This window comes from Kogia breviceps, chromosome 4 (assembly GCF_026419965.1).
Source record: "Kogia breviceps isolate mKogBre1 chromosome 4, mKogBre1 haplotype 1, whole genome shotgun sequence".
NCBI classification, from domain to species: Eukaryota; Metazoa; Chordata; class Mammalia; order Artiodactyla; family Physeteridae; genus Kogia; species Kogia breviceps.
Window position 1 is genome coordinate 161,303,127 of NC_081313.1, and position 21,009 is coordinate 161,324,135.

General features: G+C 36.0%; 1 protein-coding gene across 1 annotated transcript in view; it reads left to right on the forward strand.

The window, feature by feature from the left end:
* The window catches only part of TENM2 (teneurin transmembrane protein 2), a 3,844,234-nt gene that overhangs the window by 866,085 nt on the left and 2,957,140 nt on the right, over window positions 1–21,009 (forward strand). The window contains exon 4 of the mRNA XM_067032280.1: window positions 2,334–2,484. The gene's annotated coding sequence lies outside the window, so the exon portion shown is untranslated. The remainder of the gene's footprint in view (window positions 1–2,333; window positions 2,485–21,009) is intronic.

Here is a 21,009-nt window from a genome sequence, read left to right on the forward strand (position 1 = left end):
ACCTCTTGCTTAATGTTTTACTTTTCAAGTTATGTATATTTCCCAATTTTTGGCCCAGAGGATATGTAAAATAAAGTGCCTATGGATTTCATTTTAAGTCTGAATTTCCACCAATTCTTGTATAGTCTTTTCATAGCAAACTGTTTGCTGAAATACATGAAGGAACATAGACATTTTTTGGTAAGCAGAAGAGGGTCATTTTGTTTACAAGTACAGGAGTAATCCAAGCACTTGCATGTTTTAGGACATCCAGCAAATTTTGTAGGAGTGGCCAGAGTGGTGAGAAATTACCCAGGAGAGAGGAAAAAGTTACGCTTAATGGTATTTGGGCAGCAATCTAACTGGAGGCTGAAGAATAGTGAAATTTAAAGCAAAGGGTATGAATCATTCCTTCATAGAGAAACGTGTCATAGCTCTCTTTAATAGGGGTTATATTAAAAACAATAGAACAATGGGTTGTTGCAGAAAGGTGTTATTTAGATCCTAAAGATATTAATAATAAGTTAGAGAGCAATGTCTATAAAATCATTTAAAGATACTTATCCAGGGCTTCCCTGGTGGCGCAGTGGTTGAGAATCCGCCTGCCGATGCAGGGGACACGGGTTCGTGCCCCGGTCCAGGAAGATCCCACATGCCGCGGAGCAGCTGGGCCCGTGAGCCATGGCCACTGAGCCTGCGCGTCCGGAGCCTGTGCTCCGCAACGGCAGAGGCGACAACAGTGAGAGGCCCGCATACCGAAAAAAAAAAAAAAAAAAAAAAGATACTTATCCAATAAAAAGAGTTCTTTTTTTTTTAACATCTTTATTGGAGTATAATTGCTTTACAATGGTGTGTTAGTTTCTGCTGTATAACAAAGCGAATCAGCTATACATATACATATATCCCCATATCCCCTCCCTCTTGCTTCTCCCTCCCACTCTCCCTGTCCCACCCCTCTAGGTGGATACAAAGCCCCGAGCTGATCTCCCTGTGCTATGTGGCTGCTTCCCCCTAGTTATCTATTTTACATTTGGTAGTGTATATTTGTCAATGTTGCTCTCTTACTTTGTCCCAGCTTACCCCTCCCCCTCCCTGTATCCTCAAGTCTATTCTCTATATCTGCGTCTTTATTCCTGTCCTTCCCCTAGATTCATCAGAACCTTTTTTTTTTTTTTTTAGATTCCATATATATGTGTTAGCATACAGTATTTGTTTTTCTCTTTCTGACTTACTTCACTCTGTATGACAGACGCTAGGTCCATCCACCTCACTACAAATAACTCAATTTCCTTTCTTTTTATGGCTGAGTAATATTCCATTGTACATATGTTCCACATCTTCTTTATCCATTCATCTGTCAATGGACACTTAGGTTACTTCCATATCCTGGCTATTGTAAATAGTGCTGCAATGAACATTGTGGTACATGACTCTTTTTGAATTATGGTTTTCTCAGGGCATGTGTACAGTAGTGGGATTGTTGGGTCATATGGGAGTTCTATTTTCAGTTTTTTAAGGAACCTCCATACTGTCCTCCATAGTGGCTGTATCAATTTACATTCCCACCAACAGTGCAAGAGGGTTCCCTTTTTTCCACACCCTCTCCAACATTTATTGTTTGTAGATTTTTTGATGATGGCCATTCTGACTGGTGTGAGGTGATACCTCACTGTAGTTTTGATTTGCATTTCTCTCATGATTAGTGATGCTGAGCATCCTTTCAAGTGTTTGTTGGCAATCTGTATGTCTTCTTTGAAGAAATGTCTATTAAGATCTTCTGCCCATTTTTGGATTGGGTTGTTTGTTTTTTTAATATTGAGCTGCATGAGCTTCTTGTATGTTTTGGAGATTAATCCTTTGTCAGTTGCTTCATTTGCAAATATTTTCTCCCATTCTGAGGGTTCTTTTTGCCTTGTTTATGGTTTCCTTTGTTGTGCAACAGCTTTTCAGTTTCATTAGGTCCCATTTGTTTATTTTCGTTTTTATTTCCATTTCTCTGGGAGTGTTCTTTTTAAAAAATATCTGAGCATTTATCAAAATGGCCCTCCCATAATATTCTAGGGTATTCTAGAATATTGGGGTATTCTGCTAGACTCTCAGACTTGAAAAGTGTAGATATTCATAAAAATAAAGCAAAGAAATGAAATTCATGCTCCAGGGAGCAATAGAAGGAAAGTCAAAAAGTTTGCTTTTGATTAAGTCTCTTACTAACACTATTACCACTGCCAAAATATGTTCCTTTTCTGTATAGTCTTTTTTTTTCTGTTTACAGAAACTTCATCTCCTCTATTGCTTAATCTAGAAACCTGAGGATCTTCCTTAACTTCTTTCTCATACTTTTCATTTACAACCAGGTTCTGTGAATTCTACCAGTAAAATCATAACTCTACTGATACACCATCCTAGTCAGAGACACCACCGATCAGCCCCTGAACGTGCTACAAACTGCAAAATTCTTTTCTCATCTCCACTTTTGCCTCAGAAGTCAGACAGTCTTTTAAAAGGGTAAGTAGAAATTTTCCGTCTTAAAACACCTTAGTGGTTTGCCATTGCTCTAATAATGAAACTCAAACAACAGCACTATAAGGTAGCTATTACTATTATGCCTAGGTTGCAGGTGAGGGAACCAAAGCTTTTAAAACGTAATTTTGTTGAGAACACATGATTGGCAGGTGGCTCTGCCCAGCCAATCTAAATCCAAAGAACTGATCTGCTGCAAATTTGCTGCCCTCTGATGTGCTAGGTTTATAGTATTACTGAATAGACATGACAAGATGCATAAAGCAAATTGTGAGACAATCATGCCAAGAGCTGTCAGATTAAAGTACTAATAATGATAATCATAAAATCAACAACTAAGATTTGCCAAGCACACACTCTGAAGACCCATAAACTTGAGGCTGTGTGCAATGTTATATTTGTGCCTAACAACAAAGCTCATTAATTTATAAATTTAATAATAGTAAAATTCAATTAATTTATTCTGAACAGCAATACAGCCTTTTGCACATAAATGAGCAGGATATGGAATTAAATATCTTGTATTCAAAGTGTCCTGTCATTTACTTGTTATGTGATTTGGAAGAAAATTAATGATTCTAAGCCTCAGTTTCCTCAATCTGTAAAATAACCTTACTAATAATTTTACATAATTGTGTTAAGCACAGGAAAGGAGATATTACTATGAAATATGTGCTATTAAAACAGTGACAGCGTTATTAGAAATATATTTACATATGATTATATGTTTAGAAATTTTTGCTAAACTGGCTTAAGTTAGTTCAAGTCACTGATAAATTCAATCATGCTTTTCAAATAAGTAGATCTGTATTGACAAAATGAGACATTGTAGAGGTAGTGAAATGTAATCTTGTTGGCTAAATAATACATACTTTTGTTTTCTTTAATATTACCAGTTTCATAGGAATATTTCATGAGGGCTCTTTAATTACAATTTATTTATAGTCTGTTTGTGTCAGTCAGTTCAATCAGAGAAGCAGAACCACTGGAGATAGATGGATGGATTGATAAATGATAGATAGATAGATAGATAGGAACAGATAGATATATATAGCTATATGTATATATCTATTACAAGGATTTGACCATATGCAGTTGTGGGAGTTGGTAAAGCAGTTTCTGCATATCTGTGATCTTTGCTTCTAATGCTGGCACTAGAAGTCCACAGGGAAGACAGTTGGGAAGGAAGATGGATACAGAGTGGGGAAGATTAAAAACAACCTAGACAACAAGCTAGAGCCCTAGGAGGAGGAACTGAAATGTATACCATTTCTTGTTTCCTCTGACCTTGGTGATGTGAAAGACCTGCAGAAGGTGGGGTCCTTTACCACAGAGCTAAATAAAAGCACTTGGCCCAAGAGTGCATCCAACCAAAATTTGCAGATGCGTATAAAATAGTGTAGTATTTGCATTGTGAGTAGGTTCCCTCAAACACTCTCATATACTTTAAATCATCTCTAGATTACTTATAATACTTAATACAATGTAAATGCTAGATAAATAGCTGCCAGTACATGGAAAATTCAAGCTTTGCTTTTTTGAACTTTTGGGGAAACCTTTTTTCTTTATGAATATTTTTGGCTTGTGGTTGGTTGAATTTGTGGGTGTGATGTGGAACTGGAGGATATAAAGGGCTGACTGTATACAGGAGAAGGGATTCTGGGAAATGTAGTTCATCATAGTCAAGTCAACATGTTGTAGAGCCCATAATACATTCCTTACCAACTTAGCACCTGTAATCTTAAATCATGCTTTGCCTCCAAGTAAAGATAATGACAAAGTTAAACTTCCATCCAACATGATATATGTATCCTAAATATAACTGAAAATAAGCTCACTTCTTCCTCCTAAGAGAATAGAAGTCCTTCTTTTGTCTTTGGATGATTTTCATTCTTCTCCTAATTCATACTTCAAGTTGAATATCTTGTACTTTAAATACTGACTTATAAACTTAACTACTATTAACGTATCTTATATTTGATAAGGAGATGAGTGAGAGGAAGAAAAGAAAAATTGGGGGTTGATAAACAAACATGGTCATATCAAAATCATGAATTAGTATTCCTAACTATCACAGTCCTTCTTTTTACAACTGGCCATATGGTCATAGCTGGTATTTATAGCTATTTCTTCTACTCATTTCCTACCCCCTTTTCCTCAGTTAGCATCTCAGCTGGTATTAGTTTCTTACCCATGACACAGTCTTTCTTCCTGAAGGTTCTGGGTCCTTAGCAGGCCTGCCTGACTTGAGTCGTTTTAGTTTTCCATCAACTTTAATCACAGAACATAGGAGTACTAAGGAACACCTGGAGGATCTTCTGCATTACAGACGTGTTCCTCTTACCTGATTGTGCAGTAGCAACCCGGCTTCTCCTTGATGGTCAAGATCAATAATCCCAGTTAGTCTAGTAACTATCTTCTTTGGCTGTTGATTTAGATTACTTCAGTAACCCCAAAGTGGCCAGGTAGCAGGCTCAATTTATAGTTTAATGGTATCATTTTGTGTTTCCTGAAGTTAGTCTGCAGTTCAGCAACATTTGTGAGATACAAAAAGGTTGATGTTTCACTTCCTTTCTCTAAATCTCATAGAAGAATTTCCTTGTGGTCCACTCTAACCAGAAACATAGACGAAAGGGATTTCTGGAGAATGTAGTTCAAACTGGCCGATGAATAAGTAATCAAGCTACTTTAAAATTGTGAGAACTTTTAATTCCCTTGAGATTGAAATCTCCATATGTTTCTGGTTTGGGGAACTTTGTTTACGTGGAAGCATTCTTCCTTTGGAACTAAGAGCTCTAGACTAGCAGAACCTAAAGTTATATGGACAGAAAGTAAACATTTTGGTCATGGAGTAATATTGTGAGGAGCTACTCTTATTTGTATCCTTTGATTCCTGGTTAGCAGACAAACAGCATCATATACCAGATCATACATATACTTTATGCTGGAGGATTGTGCAGCAGCCCTGCAAGCTCTTCAGCATATAGAGAACATGATAAGACTAGTATGGATAAGATTATCCAGTAAATCTATGGACAATACTTTGGGAGATGCACTGCAAGCAGAGAGGGCGAGTCTATATCCAGGATATTGTCTGTTCCAATAAGAACAAAGCACTGTGCCTACCATGTTGGGAGAGGTCCAATATAATCAACCTGGCACCAGGCAGCTGACTGATTTTTCAGGAGATGGTGCCATAATGGGGGTACAGTGTTGGTTTCTGCTGTTGGCAAAAGGGGCATCCAGAAGTGGCTATAGCAAGATTGTCCTGGGTTAGTGTGGAAACCCAAATTGCTGACCCTGTGAAAAACTTCTATCTGTATTGCAATGGCCACTCTATTCATGAACCTATTGTGTAATGACAGGAGTGGCTGGGGAGACAGTTGGGAATGGAAGATAAAGTAAAAAGTTTAAGAATAAGCTAACCTCATGAGAACAAGATAGAAAACTGTGACAGTTCTTAATGCTTCTGAAATTTTTGGCATGGGAGCTCTACAGAAACCAGAGTTTTTTTGGCATAACTAAACACACACACCTGGACTAGGAGTCAGAGAAGCTGAAGGAGGATCCAAGGAAGTGTAGCGCAGTTGCAGACCCAGTTATAGATTCACAGTAATGAGGTTAGCAAACCGATCAGCGGCATTGTACGTGAACTACAAAACACTTGCTTTCTTACTTCCCTTCTCAAAGTCTCATGGGAGAATCTCCTTGTAGCCCACCCTAATCAGAAACATACAAGAAAGGAATTTTGAAAAATGTAGTTCAGTCTCACCAAGATGACTATTACAAAGCCACTTTAAAATTGTAAGAAGTTTTAGATACCTAGATGATTCAAATCACCACGTATTTTGGTTTGGGGAACTTTATCATAGACATAGTAGGAAGAGTTCAGAATTGGGAATCTGGGGACTGGGAGTTTCCGTCATGGTTCCATCATTACCTGGACATGAAAACTTGGTTTGTCATTTATTCCCACCTGGCCTTCATTTCTTCAACTGTGAAATAAAGGGAATACACTACATGATCTTTTGGAGGCCTTTTTGCATAATGGATAAAATGATTTATTTTCAGGCTGCTGTGAATCAAATTCTAGTCAATTGTGTGATATTGTGCAGACCCTGGAATCCTGTAATTCAGTCTCTTTATCTGTAAATAAAGATAATACTGAATCAGGGGTGTTGTGAGAATTGAATGAGTTAAAATAGCTAAAGCTCTTAAACCATGAGGGGCATGTAGTGAGCACACATTAAATGTTAGCTAGTAGTAGCAATTTACCTGTGAATTTTATGATTGCTTGTTTATTGTAGAGGTTTAAAAACCATATTGATTGCTTCAAAAATGTGTGCTGTGGCTTAGAGAATTAAAAGGAAATTACTACAGGTCTTTGTAAGTCTGTTTTACCATTTGTAAATCATGATATTTTTTCCTCTTTGTTAATACCAAAGCTATTAATAAGGATGCATTAAATATCCATAATGAGGTGGACATTGTGTAAATATGCAAATAAAGCAGTTATTTAGTAGCTTTAATGAGGGGTGAGTATAATGGTATGGAGCATTATTACTTGTATAAAAATGCTGACAAAGTAGCTTTTGCTCTTTATTGATAACAGTGACCAAAGAAGTAGGCAGAAGTTTAAATTCTGATGTGTATTTTCCAGATTTGGAGAACTACAAACAATCTTATTTTATAGACACAAAGTCTGATTCTAGTAGAATTCTTTTTTATTTCTCACCAATATCCTAATTTACTTCAGTAATTCCAAACATTATGTAAGTATGTGTTGAGAAACCCACTTACCCCATCTTTCCTAAATATCTACTGCTTTTGTACTTGTGAGCTAATTCAACTCATTTTCTGCCCTCACTCCCTGTTCTTATTGAGAGTATATGCGGGAGACCAGGCTGAAGCAGAATCTCTATATACAAGTCACTCTTTTGATTGTAAAAGATAGGAATTCAACTAAAATTAGCTTAATGAAACAAAACAAAACAAGAAAAGAAGGATGGAAAGGAAAGGAAAAAGGAAAGGAAAGCAAAGGAAAGGAAAACAAAGGAAAGCAAAGGAAAGGAAAGAAAAGGAAAGGAAAGGAAAGGAAAAAGGAAAGGGGATTTATTATTTCACATCACTAAGAAATCTCTGGTATCACTGGCTTCTGACATTATTGGATCCAGAATTTCAAACAGTGAATCAACTCTTTGTCTCTGTCCCTGTATCTCTGTCTCTACTCCCTCTCTCCTCCCCAGTCTCTGTTTTGCCATCACTCAGTTTTGATGTATGTATTAGCAGGCTTTTTATAACACTGTATCAGGTATAGAGGCTTCTAGAAGCTCCAAGATTTTGTCCTTAGAGCTAGTGATCCCAGAGAAAGAGAACTGCCATGTCTCCCTCAATGTCCATGCACTCTAATACAGTCTACCTGGACTGCAATAAACATGCCTGTGTGTATCTGTCTGTTTGGCTGTGATAACAGAATACCTAGATGAGGTGGCTTAAACAATAGAATTTGTTTTTCTCACAGCTCTGGAGGCTTGAACTCCAAAATCAAGGCATCAGTATTGTTAGTTTTTGATGAGACCTTTCTTCCTGGTTTACATATGGCCACCTTCTCACTGTGTGCTTATATTGGTTTGGCCCCTTTTGTGAGCAGAGAGAGAGCTAGAGAGCTCTGATGTCTCCTCCTCTTCTTATAAGGTCACCAGTGCTATCAGATTAGGGCCCTACCCTTATGACCTCATTTAACTTGAATTACCTTCTTAAAGGCCCTATTCCAAATACAGTCACATTGGGAGTTAAGCCTTCAATAAATGAATTTTGGGGGAACACAATTTAGTCCTCAGTAACACATATGAGCAAATCACTGTGCCTAGGTTGATACCTAATTGGCTGATTGAAAGACATTTGATTGGTAGCAAGGTCCATACAATTGTCATCCCTACCATAATCACATAGGCAAGGGCAGTAGCCAATAGGAAAAAATACGGGACAAACAAACATGATATCAAATGGATACTACAATAATATACATATTAAGATGCTCTTGCTTGGGTGATGTCATCAAAATGATGACATAGGTCATTCCTGACTTCAGTCTCCCTCATAAGAAGACAAACTAGCAACCATTTATGGAGAAGACACCACTGTGAAAATCCCAAATTCCAGAGGTGAGGCTTAAGCACCCCTCTGGACCACAGAGACTGAGAAGAATCAACATCAGAAAGGTAAGAGGAGCAGCTACATTCTGACTGCATTGCCCCTCCCCCAGGGCAGGGGCAGTGCTGCACCAAGAGTGCCCCTTTGGACCTATGATTTCTCCAGTGTGAAAAGGAAAGCACAAGGTGGATATCCAACTCCCTCAGAAGGCCCTTCCTGGAAGGTCCACCTGTGTCTTGTCCCACACAGTTCACTAGGGGAATCTGCAGGAATTGATCTCTGGAGATCAGGAAAAACAGAGACGTTGAGCGGAGGAGTTTACAGCAACCAACACTCATATCTTGGCTAACCATATTTCTCCTTGCAGCTGCAACTGAGCAGAGATCTCAGCCATGGGCTCTGCCCATCTGCGGAACTAAATCCGTAAGCCCTATCTGGCCAAGGAGCTCTGTTGAGTACAAGCTGTGCTGGCCATGGAGCCTGTTCTATGACCCCACCCTGGCATGGGAAAGAAAAATATTGATGTCCTGCCCAACTACGGAGGATTATAGCTTCTAGACCCTCCAGGCCAGAGAAGCTAGGCAGCTGCTGATCCCATCCTATAGACAATCTTGGGCAGGAAGCCAAGCCTACAATCCTGCCCAATTACTGAGTGCAGCCTCTAGTCCTACATAACCAGGGAGCCTGAACAGTGACCTTGGACAGCCTCAGAACTCAGCCTGCAGTCCCACCCAGCTAGGGAGCTAGGACATCAACCCTTCCCTACCCTGGAGCACAGTCCTAGCCTCACGGAACTCTTGAGATACAGATCCTCCCAACCAAAAAGCCCCACTACAGACTTTGCTGAACAGCCAAGCACAGTTAGTGGCCTACTTGATCTCAAATCCCAACTGTCAACTTCGGAACACAGTTTGCTTCCCCACCTGATAGAAGAGCACAGGCTGAGGTCTTGTCCAACAAATTGGATAACTTAGAAGAAATTAATAAATTCCTAGAAACATACAAACTACCAAGACTGAATTATGAAGAAATCAAAAATAACAACCGACCGATAACAAGTAAAGAGATTGAGTCAGTCATTAAAAACCTCCCAACAAAATCCAGAACCAGATGGTTTCACTGGTGAACTGTTTCTTGTTTTGTTTTCTTTTCGTTGTTTTCAGTTTAAATAAATTGAATAAAATTTTTAAAAATAAATCAATAGAAGAAAAAATAAACAGAACCTTGGTTTTCATTTAAGGTCTACTTAAAAAATTTCCAGCATGTTTTTCCTTACTACGTTAGAACCACAAAAGTTATATAGGAGATTGCGCCAACTGATAACTATTATATAGAACACCAGTGTCATTCATTTATCATTTGTACATGTTCTATTCTCCTGAGTTCTACATTAGCTTTCTTTTTCCAGTATGGAAGCATCAGAAAGACATGGTCTAGCAATCTGTTCATTATTAATAGCATTGATTACCAAACATATTCTGATATAGGTAAAACACAAAATCCCTGACTAAAAAGCTAAACTATAAAGACATCAAACGTTTGCTTGCATTTTCTCTTATTCTGAATTTTGCTTTCTCATTTGATTTTTTACAGAAGATCTCTACTGTGTCCACTATGGTGAGAAAGTCCACATGAAAAATTTTGTATCTCACACAAAAAAGAAAGCAGTTTTCCAAGTGATTGGCATTCTATGGATAATAAAGTTATTACATTATTCTATACTTGTGATGTGGGGAGGTTTAAAAAATGAGGAAATAATCTAAAACTACAGTGTTTACAAAACAGATTTCTCATTAACATACTTTTTTGTGAACAAATCCTGCAGTAATACACAAGCAGCAATATAGGAACAAAAAGAAATTAAAAATTTAAAGCCATTGCATAACAATTTAACTATTGTGAGAAATCTGTGAAATTTGAATCAAATTATTGACATTATATAAAATTAGCACAGGCCTAGGTTAAAAAAAAAGGAAGAAAAAATATCAGGCTGTAAATGCTTTTAGTGCTAGATCATAATTCATAATTTAATCACTTTTATATCATTAGGGATAAGCAGAGTATTTGGTGCAAAACAGAATGTTAATATAGGAATACCTTAAAATCTCCTTTTCTTTTTTCTACATATTTTTAAAAATGATCACCATTTCTATGTAGTGTTTATTTTATCTACACTAAATAGAACTGTACTAGTGATAATATTTTATAAAGTAACATTTCAGCAGATTTTCAAATTCATATTGGTGAAATTGAAAGGCATTGGGGTAGTCAAAAGAAAAGTCTAGACACTAACAGGCAGATATTTATAAACAATAGCAATATCTACAAATGTTATTTATTGTTGATAATAGCCTTTAACAGAGATAGATAATTTGGTCAATATAGATTTCTTCTGACAGTGGCTGACCATGATTCTTACTGTTACTAATAAGAATATGTATCTTTTTAAAAACAAAGAAGAATTAACACCAATCCTTCTCAGTCTCTTTCAAAAACTTGAAGAAGAAGGAATGCTTCCAGACTTATTTTATGAGGCCAGCATTACCTTGATACCAAAGCTAGAAAAGAACACTACAAGATAAGAAAACTATAGGCCAATATCCCTGATGGATATAGATGCAAATTTCTCAACACACAAAAAAATTAGCAAGCCAAGTTTAATATCATACTAAAGAAGAAAACTTAGGGGAAAAATTCTTTGGTATTGGTCTTGACAATGATTTTATGGATTTGACACCAAAGCGCAAGCAACGAAAGCAAAAATAAAGTACAGCTACATCAAACCAAAAAGTTTCTGCTCAGCAAAATAAATAGTCAACAAAATGAGAAAGCAACCTATGGAATGAGAGAAAATATATAGAAACCACAAATCTGCTAAGGACTTAATGTCTAAAAATACATGAGGAACTCATACAACTCAATCCAATTAAAAAATGGGCAAAGGACCTGAATAAACATTCTTCCAAAGAAAATCTTCAAATGGCCGACAGGTACTATAAAAGGTACTAATCATAGGGGAAATGCAAATCAAAACCACAGTGAGATACCGCCTCACACCTGTTAGAATGGCTGTCATCAAAAACACAAGAAAACAAGTGCTGGCAAGGATTTGGAGAAAATGGAACCCTTGTGCACTGTTGGTGGAAATGTAAATTAACATAGCCAGTAAGGAAAATAGTGTGGAAGTTCCTCAAAAAGTAAACAATAGAACTGCCATACAATCCAGCATCCCACGTCTGAGTATATATCTGAAGGCAATGAAATCACTATCTCAAAGATATATCTGCACTCTCATGTCCATTGCAACAGTATTTACAATAGCCAAGACATGGAAACAACCTAAGTGTCCATCAATAGGTGAATGCATAAAGAAAATGTGGTATGTATATACCACATTATATAGGAAGGGTACTGGCGAAAACAAAGTCACTGTTCCCCATTTTGAAACAAAACTGAAATTTGAAATTTAAAATGTTCAGTAAAAATGGGAGAGAATTCCAATGTCCCTAGCCATAAGGGAGCAGTTCTACTGAGATGTGAACAGTGGGGACTAAAAATTTTGAAAACATTTGGGGAGAGGGAAAATTGGCTTTCTGTTAATTGACAAATGTTCCAGTAGAGCTCTATTTTTGTTGGAATGTGTAATATTGTTATATTACACACATATATTGACCAGTGTCTCTGCTGAGTTTATAAAATTCAGAAAAGTTGGCTGGTAAAATTTTGGTTTTTATTAATTTATCTCATTAAAAGCCCACTGCAACTCCAAAAATAAATAAACAACTTCAGACAGTCATAATGATTGAAGAAACATTAACCTAAAGACTGATAGAGAGCATTAAATATATAATTTTAAGATTAAATTTAGTCATTTAAGATTAAGTAAAGATTAAAAGGGTAAGATTATAATATATAATGGCTTTATAATCTGACAATGTGAAAATACTACAATCACAAAAAATAGGCTATAATAGGAATAGCACATGCAAACATATGTTTTCAGTTCTTTTTTAAATAGAATATTTCATGGTGGTAGTATTGTAATTCTGAGATTGTTGTATGTGATATGTATAATAAAGCAAATAAGTAATTATGATCTGTTCTAGTTCTATCAGATCCTTATACTCTCGAGAACCTGATTTCTCAGTGTAGAAGAAAGGAAATACTGATACAGTATCTATACTGATATAGAAGTAAATTAACACTGTATTCCTGAATTTAAACTGGAAATATAAGCATGAACTCTCAAGATATGTTGGCTTTGTCCACTGAGAAGGTCTAAAAACAATGATTTGTCTAGCAACAGTAAGCATTCCTAGTACCAAGATTCTTATCTTAATATACTATTTTCCATTAGAAGAAACCATGTATTTTTAGAGAAATGACTTATTCCAGGTCTTGGGCAGGAAATGTAAAAGATGGGCCTGAAATATCTTTCATGCCAGATAGCAACAAATCTACCAAAAATTGCTAAGTTCATGTCAAAAAATTCAGGAGCCAATTTTAAGAGGTTCCCACTGACCAAAAATAGGACATACTAAGCTCCAATATGGATAAAAATTGCAACTGATATAAATCCATTGAATAAGTTTAAATCTGTGGGTTTATAATATATAAAAAGAGCTCTTGAATTGGTCATCTTCAGAGGATGGTAGAGAACCAGTTGATTATTTTGAAAACTGAATAAATAAAAGGCACAAATTAAAATTTACTTATCTTATTTTTTCCATATGAATGATACCAGTATGAATCAAATAGTATAAAAAGGGAAGTATCTCCTGGTAAAATTATTTCAGCTAATGTATAAAAACAAAATGAGAGAATTAAAACATCCCTTTTTTTCACCTCAGTGAGGCATTGAGAATCAAAGGCTGCTAACTTTGCTAAGAGAGACAGAAAGGAGAGAGAGAGAGATAAAGAATATGAATGAGAGAGATGCCTCTTGATGGAAGAGCATATCATCCACAGTTGTACCAGAGTGAACCAGCCTGAATCTGATCAAGCCCCTGGCTCCAGTTACCAATTTGAAGGACAAAGAAACATGTCATATATATAATAAGCAAGATTTATAGCCAGAAACTCTAGATGCCAATTGGTGTAGGTACTTCAACAACAACAACAAAAAAAAAAAATTGTGGGGAAAATAAATAGATTGGGTGGGAACCTGTAGATTAAAAGATAATTAAAGCACGTAGCAAGTTCAAAAGTCATGCAAAATTAAGTTAGACTGTCTTGAGATGCAAATTTGGATGACAAAGCCATAAAGAAACATAAAGAATTGTTTACTTAAAATACAAAATATAAAATTCAGTGTGGTGGTTACTTTTGGAGGAAGGGAGAAGGGGGGCTATGATTTTGATGGGATTTTTGAGGTGTGTGATCTAGTTCTTTTTCTTGGTCTGGGTGTGGCTGCTAGGGGTTTTGCCTTATTCACATATTTTTGCTTTATGTGTTTTCAGTATCTGTATTTACCTTACAATAAAAAGGTGAAACAATGGCTGAGTCACCTGATGGCTAGTTTCTAATCTGAAACCACAGGTATGAATTCTCACTTCATTAACTAAAGCTAGCCAAATGGCCAAGGCTGAGGTTAGTATCGTGGGAACTATAATTATCTTACAAGAAAGGCAAATAATAAATGGGAATAAAAATTGGAAAAATTTATTTGGCTTCTCTGGTGGCTCAGTGGTTAAGAATCTGCCTGCCAATGCAGGGGACACAGATTTGAGCCCTGGTCCAGGAAGATCCCACATGCCGCGGAGCAACTAAGCCCTTGCGCCACAACTACTGAGCCTGTGCTGTAGAGCGCGCGAAACACAACTACTGAGCCCACGTGCCACAACAACTGAAACACATGCACCTAGAGCCCATGCTCCACAACAAGAGAAGCCACCGCAATGAGAAGCCCATGCACCTCCACGAAGAGTAGCCCCCGCTCGCTGCAAGTAGAGAAAACCCGTGCACAGCAATGAAGACCCAATGCAGCCAAAAATTAAAAAAAAAAAAAAAAAATTAATGAATAAAATCTCTTTAAAAAAATCAATTTACCACAAATAGAATGATGTAATACTAACAAAAAGTGTTGGTCACTCAAACTATGAGAATTGTAATGGGTTTGGTGAGTAGCTGGCCTCTAGGTATATTGAACAGGTGAAATTTAGTGTGAAATGATGATTAATTCTATGTAGGTGGTAGAGTAAAAGGAAGAGTGAGAATTATTATCTAGTGTTCTGAATTGAAACACAATGTCAATAGTGATACTACTCAATGATAGGGAACAATTGAATATGTAAAACAAACTCTGATGAAGTTTGACTAGGGAGGAAGATTATAAGCTTGGACAAATTTCACTTGAGACACAAGTGATATGTTAAGAAAAATACTCAGGCAGCCTAATCAAACACAGCTCCACAATTCAAGGAGAAATCTCAGCTAGAAATAGATACTTGGGAATCAGCATGTGGATCATTGTGTACTTAAGCCATTCCCTGGAGAGTGTGTAGGGTAAGAAAGAAAAAAAAAAGTAGATTTCTAAAGATTAGCAACATTTAAAGGCTAGGTTGAGAAATAAGAGATCAAAAGGGGCGAAAAAAGATTCTGAGAAGGAGAAAACAGAATGGTATAAGAATAATTCAAAATAATTTTTTTGACAGAAAAGGAAAACGAAATATAGTTAAATATCCAGAGAATTCAATGAGATAAATTCTGAGAAATATGTTTTTATCTGAAACAGGAAGTTTCTCATTGGTATGTCCATGTGTTTTGATAGAGGAAGTAGGCAAATGTCATTAGTGTTGAGGGGACGGTGAAACTGAAGTTTGGGGGTTGCTTGGCCTTTGCATCAACTCAACCAGGATGGTGGTTGAACATCAGGTAGAGAAAAAAATCTCTCAGCCGAGACCAGAATACTCAGTGCATAGAGGGAAGATAGTAGACGGTAGAAGAAAAATATCCCTGTTTTCTTGGCTTCCTCCTACTTCTACAGCTCTCACCTTAAGCACCACTTCTTTAGGGAATTCTCACTTGAACCTCACAAACCCTAATGACTTAGGTGTCACCTAACAGTCCCTGTAGAGTAATTTAATTAGCTCATTATAGGCCTTAACAACTCTGTAAGAAAATTGAACAGTTGTTTTTCTCCTTATGAGACTGTTTGCTCCAACAAGTGATTTAAAGGCTCTGCCTGTTACTTCTCATCTGTTTAGCACTTCACTTGGCACCTAAAAGACTCTTCAAAAGTATTTGTTGATAGAAGGAGTAAATGAGAAGATCAATAAACAAGAGGAGTAGGGGGAGTTTCAAGAAAGCAGTGGGGTCTACCCAAGACTAGAGGAGTACTGAGGAAAGACTGCAAATTCTGCCCTCCCCCCCATAAAAAGTTTAGCAGTTCTAGGATTACTGTTGCTTCTAGAAATACTCTAGCCTGGAATTCTGAACTTCAGTGATTTCTGTGCACCGTAAATCCAGTAAAACTTCAAGTCTACAAAAAAAGTTGGTATCACTGGAAAATTCAGGATTACACATTTTTTTTCAGGAAATAAAAAATTTTCAACTCATTGACTTTTAATATTCCAAATTTTGTATGTAAAACAAGCTATCATAAATAAAACAAATAAGGAAAAAAATATTATTTGACGTGTTAGGAAAAGGGCTTAGATTGAGGAAAGGTGGAAGAAAGTGGAAAAGGGGAAAATAATAAAGGCAAATAGAAACCAGGAAAGAAAGGATATTGTTTAGTTAGTGCAATGAAATCAGATATAGCAATATTTAATGATGTTCTATACTATACTATGTATTACATTCTGTACTTTTCCTGGGGAAAAAAATGGTTTCTTTATTTCTCATGGCAATCCAGCAAAGTAGGCATTGTTATGGAGGAAGAAAAGATCCAGAGTATGTAATTTGTTCAAGGTCAAACAGCTAATAAATATGTGAAGCTGCGATTCATATCCAGAGGATCCTACCTTGGTTTTCAGTACCTGGGTGTTACAGTGAATCTTTACCCTCAAGAATTTGAAATGAAGGGCACTGTCTGAAAATTAAACTTTATGATGATAGACTGTATATATATAAACTCACTGTAACCACAAAGATGGATTTTCTGGTCAGCAAAAATCTCACTAGGTGTTGTATGTTGATACCTGTACCGAGCAGGTTTAGGATTACTATAAACAAAAGAGTTACCCTGGCCAAGTTGGTAGCACCATTTTCAGAATTCTGTCAGGATGAAATAAATTATCACAGTAGTGTGATTGTATTTGCAGGGGCTACTCTGGAATTTTTAAAAAGGTCATAATATAATTTTAGGATATAATCTCAATATGGGCAATATTTAATCCTCTTATTTATGGCAGAAGTATATAAGATTTCTTTCCTCTTTTCATGCTGCATATGTTAAGTGGTAATATTTTGATGCCAATGAATTACACTAATTCTTTTTTTTTTTAATAGTAGCTTTTAGGATAAGTAGAAATGTTAAACTTTAATTTGAATGTACTTTGAATGAAAGTATCCTTTTTAGGATGTATAACTTCTTAGAGTAAAGATGTGTTGTTTTAGCAACTACTTGTGTAAGGGATAAAGGAGATACGTTTAACCAATATAAAATTAAATATATAACCAAGCAGAATCTTAATTTTATTATGTAGGATATTCACTTACATCTTATTTTTAAATTTGGAATAACATTTTCATTATTTAAAGTGATAATTTTGAATGCAAATTAAATTAACCTCTAGGTATAAACTGCTGAACAGTTTTGGAGGTTCTTGGTGTCCTGGGGTCATTTACTGTGGAGATTTCCCCTTTGATATTTAAAGAGAAGCGAGTTGACTCACAGGATTGCTGGTTCTGATTTTCCATCGTGGTTTTGGAAGTCATGTAGTTACAGAATTTGATTTCCTTGATGTCATTCTCAGTCAATCAGTCCCCACATGGGCTAACTCCTAGTTATGTTCTTCTTTTTTTCTACCTTTTACTTTCTGGGAAAGAAGAAGAGATAAGCTACTCTTAAGTACGTTGACTTAGTGAATATTTTATATGTGTTGGGAATCATGTAGCAGTAACTATAATGTTTATAAAAGAATAGAAGTAAATACTAAAGCATTACAGATTTTATAAGTATTATCCTCTGTCATGATATTTAAACATTTATTTCAGTTTTGAGTAATTTTCTTTCCATAATTAATTACATTAAGTCATTAGAATACTTTAATAATATTTGTTCGCAAATTTACTCCTTAACTTTAACTGACTTTTGCCTACAGTATTAAAAATATTTTATAATCGTCTGTTATATGTAATATACTGTGTCTAAGTGCAGTTTGGAAATTGAGCAATATGAGCCAGGTGCATAGGATCAATTAATTCCAGTTTAGGAATCATGGAGTGAAGGAGAAAACAGATCGCCTCTTAAAGATTTAGAGGGTTTTGAAATATAAAGAATAGGCATAGGGAACAGCAGGAGGCTATACACAGATTAGTGAACAATGTTTTTGGAGATTTTTCCCAGAGTCTTATGTGATTGGAATATTAGGGCAATGGGCTGGAAACAAGGATGGAAATACAGTGGAGATCATAGAAGAAAGGGCTAAAGGCTGAGACTAAAATTGGACACATTTGTTACTGGTGAACATGTCATCTCTGCCTTGGCCCTGAATGCGACTAAATAGCAGATAACAGTCATTGATATATTCATTTAACAAACATTTACAAAGTCTGTATGTATAAGGTATTCAGCTGATTGGTTAAAGAGTAAATGTAGCAAAGCAGCACATATGCATCTCAGGAGAACTGTATTTTAAACCCCTTTTAAAAGATCTCTGTTGACAACTATCTTTGGATCTCTACATGGAATTTTTTTGGGGGGGGGGTTAATTTTTAGTTTTTAATTCTATAACAATATGAAGGTCAACTTTTTTTTTTTTCCTTACCAGGTATTGAAAAATGTTGCGTTGGTGATTTCAGATATTACTGGTTTAGGAAGGCCCATTCTAAACTGTAAAAATATATATAATGTTTTGCTGACACAGTTAAGTAGTTACAGTCATTGCCTCAAATTGTTCTTATTCTTCATCTGTCCTCCCATCTCTCAAGTCAGGTAGCTGATTGTGTGATTGAAATCAGAGAAACATCAGGTAATATATATTTGAAGGCAGGTGTTTTATTTAACCTTGGATGATTCAATCTTATATGAGTTGGTTAGATGACAGTCACTGAATCATGAAATTTCATGTAACTCTGTAGTTATTGTTTTATAAATAAAATCACTGAGGAGAGTTTCATTATAGTAAGAGACACTATGTGAGATGTATCAAAAAAATAAGTTGGTGAACCATAGACAGGCAAATTTTATATTTAAAAAACCCTAATTTATATTTATTCTAATTTTGTTGAAGTTTCTGTTATCATGTTATAATTTAATTTTATAGAAACAAAAATTAGAACCAAATAGTCCTTTATACCACAAGCATAAATTTAAAGATATATGGAATATTTATCTCAGTACTTTGTGCCATACAGCTAAAGTAATAAGCTCACCTTTACTACAGGACCCTTTGTTTTTAAATCTGTTGACAACAGAGGTGAAAATAATAATTCAAAGTGATGGCCATTGGGAAAGACTGAGGTAATGTTTTTTTTTTTGTTTATTTGTTTGTTTTTCTGGTACGCGGGCTTCTCACTGTTGTGGCCTCTCCTGTTGCGGAGCACAGGCTCTGGATGCACAGGCTCAGAGGCCATGGCTCACGGACCCAGCCGCTCCGCGTCATGTGGGATCTTCCTGGACCGGTGCACGGTCCAGGAGTCCGCCTGCTGCATCGGCAGGCAGACTCCCAACCACTGCCCCACCAGGGAAGCCCCTGAGGTAATGTTTTAGATGGCTGTGGCTTAAAAGGGAACTAAAGGTGGAAAGACAAATTAATCTGTCATGATGTGCTGGCTAAGAAATTAAATGGAATATTGATTTTGGAAAATGTGACAACGCTCTTTTAATGAAAGATGAAAGAAAGCCTGAAAAAAAGAAAGGAAGGAAGGGAGGGACGGAAGGGAAGGAAGGAAGGAAGGAAGGAAGGGGAAAAGGAAGGAAGGAATGAAGGAAGGAAGAGAGAAAGAAAGGAAGGAAGGAAGGAAGAAAGAAAAATAAAGAGGAAAGGAAGAAAAGAAGGAAGAAAATAGTAAAAGAACTGATTACCTAGCAGACAGTAAGATGTAGACATCTTTACTTCTTTTTTTTTAGTGCCTTATAATGGAAAAAAAATAAAGCAAAAATGTGTCAGAGTTGATTGGCATTATATACAGCAATACCAGAAGACTGTATAATGAGGCTGAGAACATGAACTAATGAAGAAGTATTACAACAAGAAAGAAAAAGGAAGATTGGTGTGGGAAACCAGAGATGAAGAATAGCCAGTCAGGAGATCAGACAATTTCTTTAACCCTCCAGGAACTAAACACACAAAGGACCCCAATTAGAAATAAACTAGCTAGAAGAAATATTTCTTAATAAATTGGGGATTATCAGTTTGCCTAAAGGGAATGCAATCAGAGCATTTGAGCGTCCTCATTTCAGAGCCACATGCTTTATTTTTTCAATTTTGATACAAATGTTCTTGCTTTTCAAATCATAAATTTAAAAAAAAATCATGTGTGAAACAAATTAACAACTAACCAAACTTTCTGATTTTTGAGAGAAGAATCATTTTCAACTGAATTATGGTACAAGGAAGTTTCAGAAGTATTTGTCCAGGTCTTTTTTTGTCAACGCCAGATTACTGTGATGTATTCTCTGGGTTTTCACAAGTTTCCTGGGGACTTTTCATCTGTTAATTTAACCTAACAGCTTCTCCAGATACAGGTACCATATATCTAGCATATAGAATCCTGATACTTGGCTTTAATTTGACAGAATATAGATGAACAATTCAAGGTCATTTTTGGCTGCTTATATATGTTAATTGGAAACAACACAACAAAAAATGTTTTAAACAGAAAAATGGGCAATACTTAGGGCCACAATAATTCTTTTCTAGGATCTTTTACCATATAAGTTCTGGCTGCTGGTCAGTCACTAAGTAAACCTAGGGGAAAGCAAAGAATACCATCAGTGTGCAGTAACTTAGAAATTTTTATTTTCCCTGTGAAATAAGTGACTCCATGAATAAGGGCAGTGTGGTTTCTTATTCTCCATATATATATATATATATATATATATATATATATATATATATATATATATATGTATATATACACACACATATATATACATATATATATACACACACACATATATATATATGTTTCTTTCTAACAACACATTGCAGTAGAGGAAGTTTTTGATGATCCTCTATTCTGAAGTCA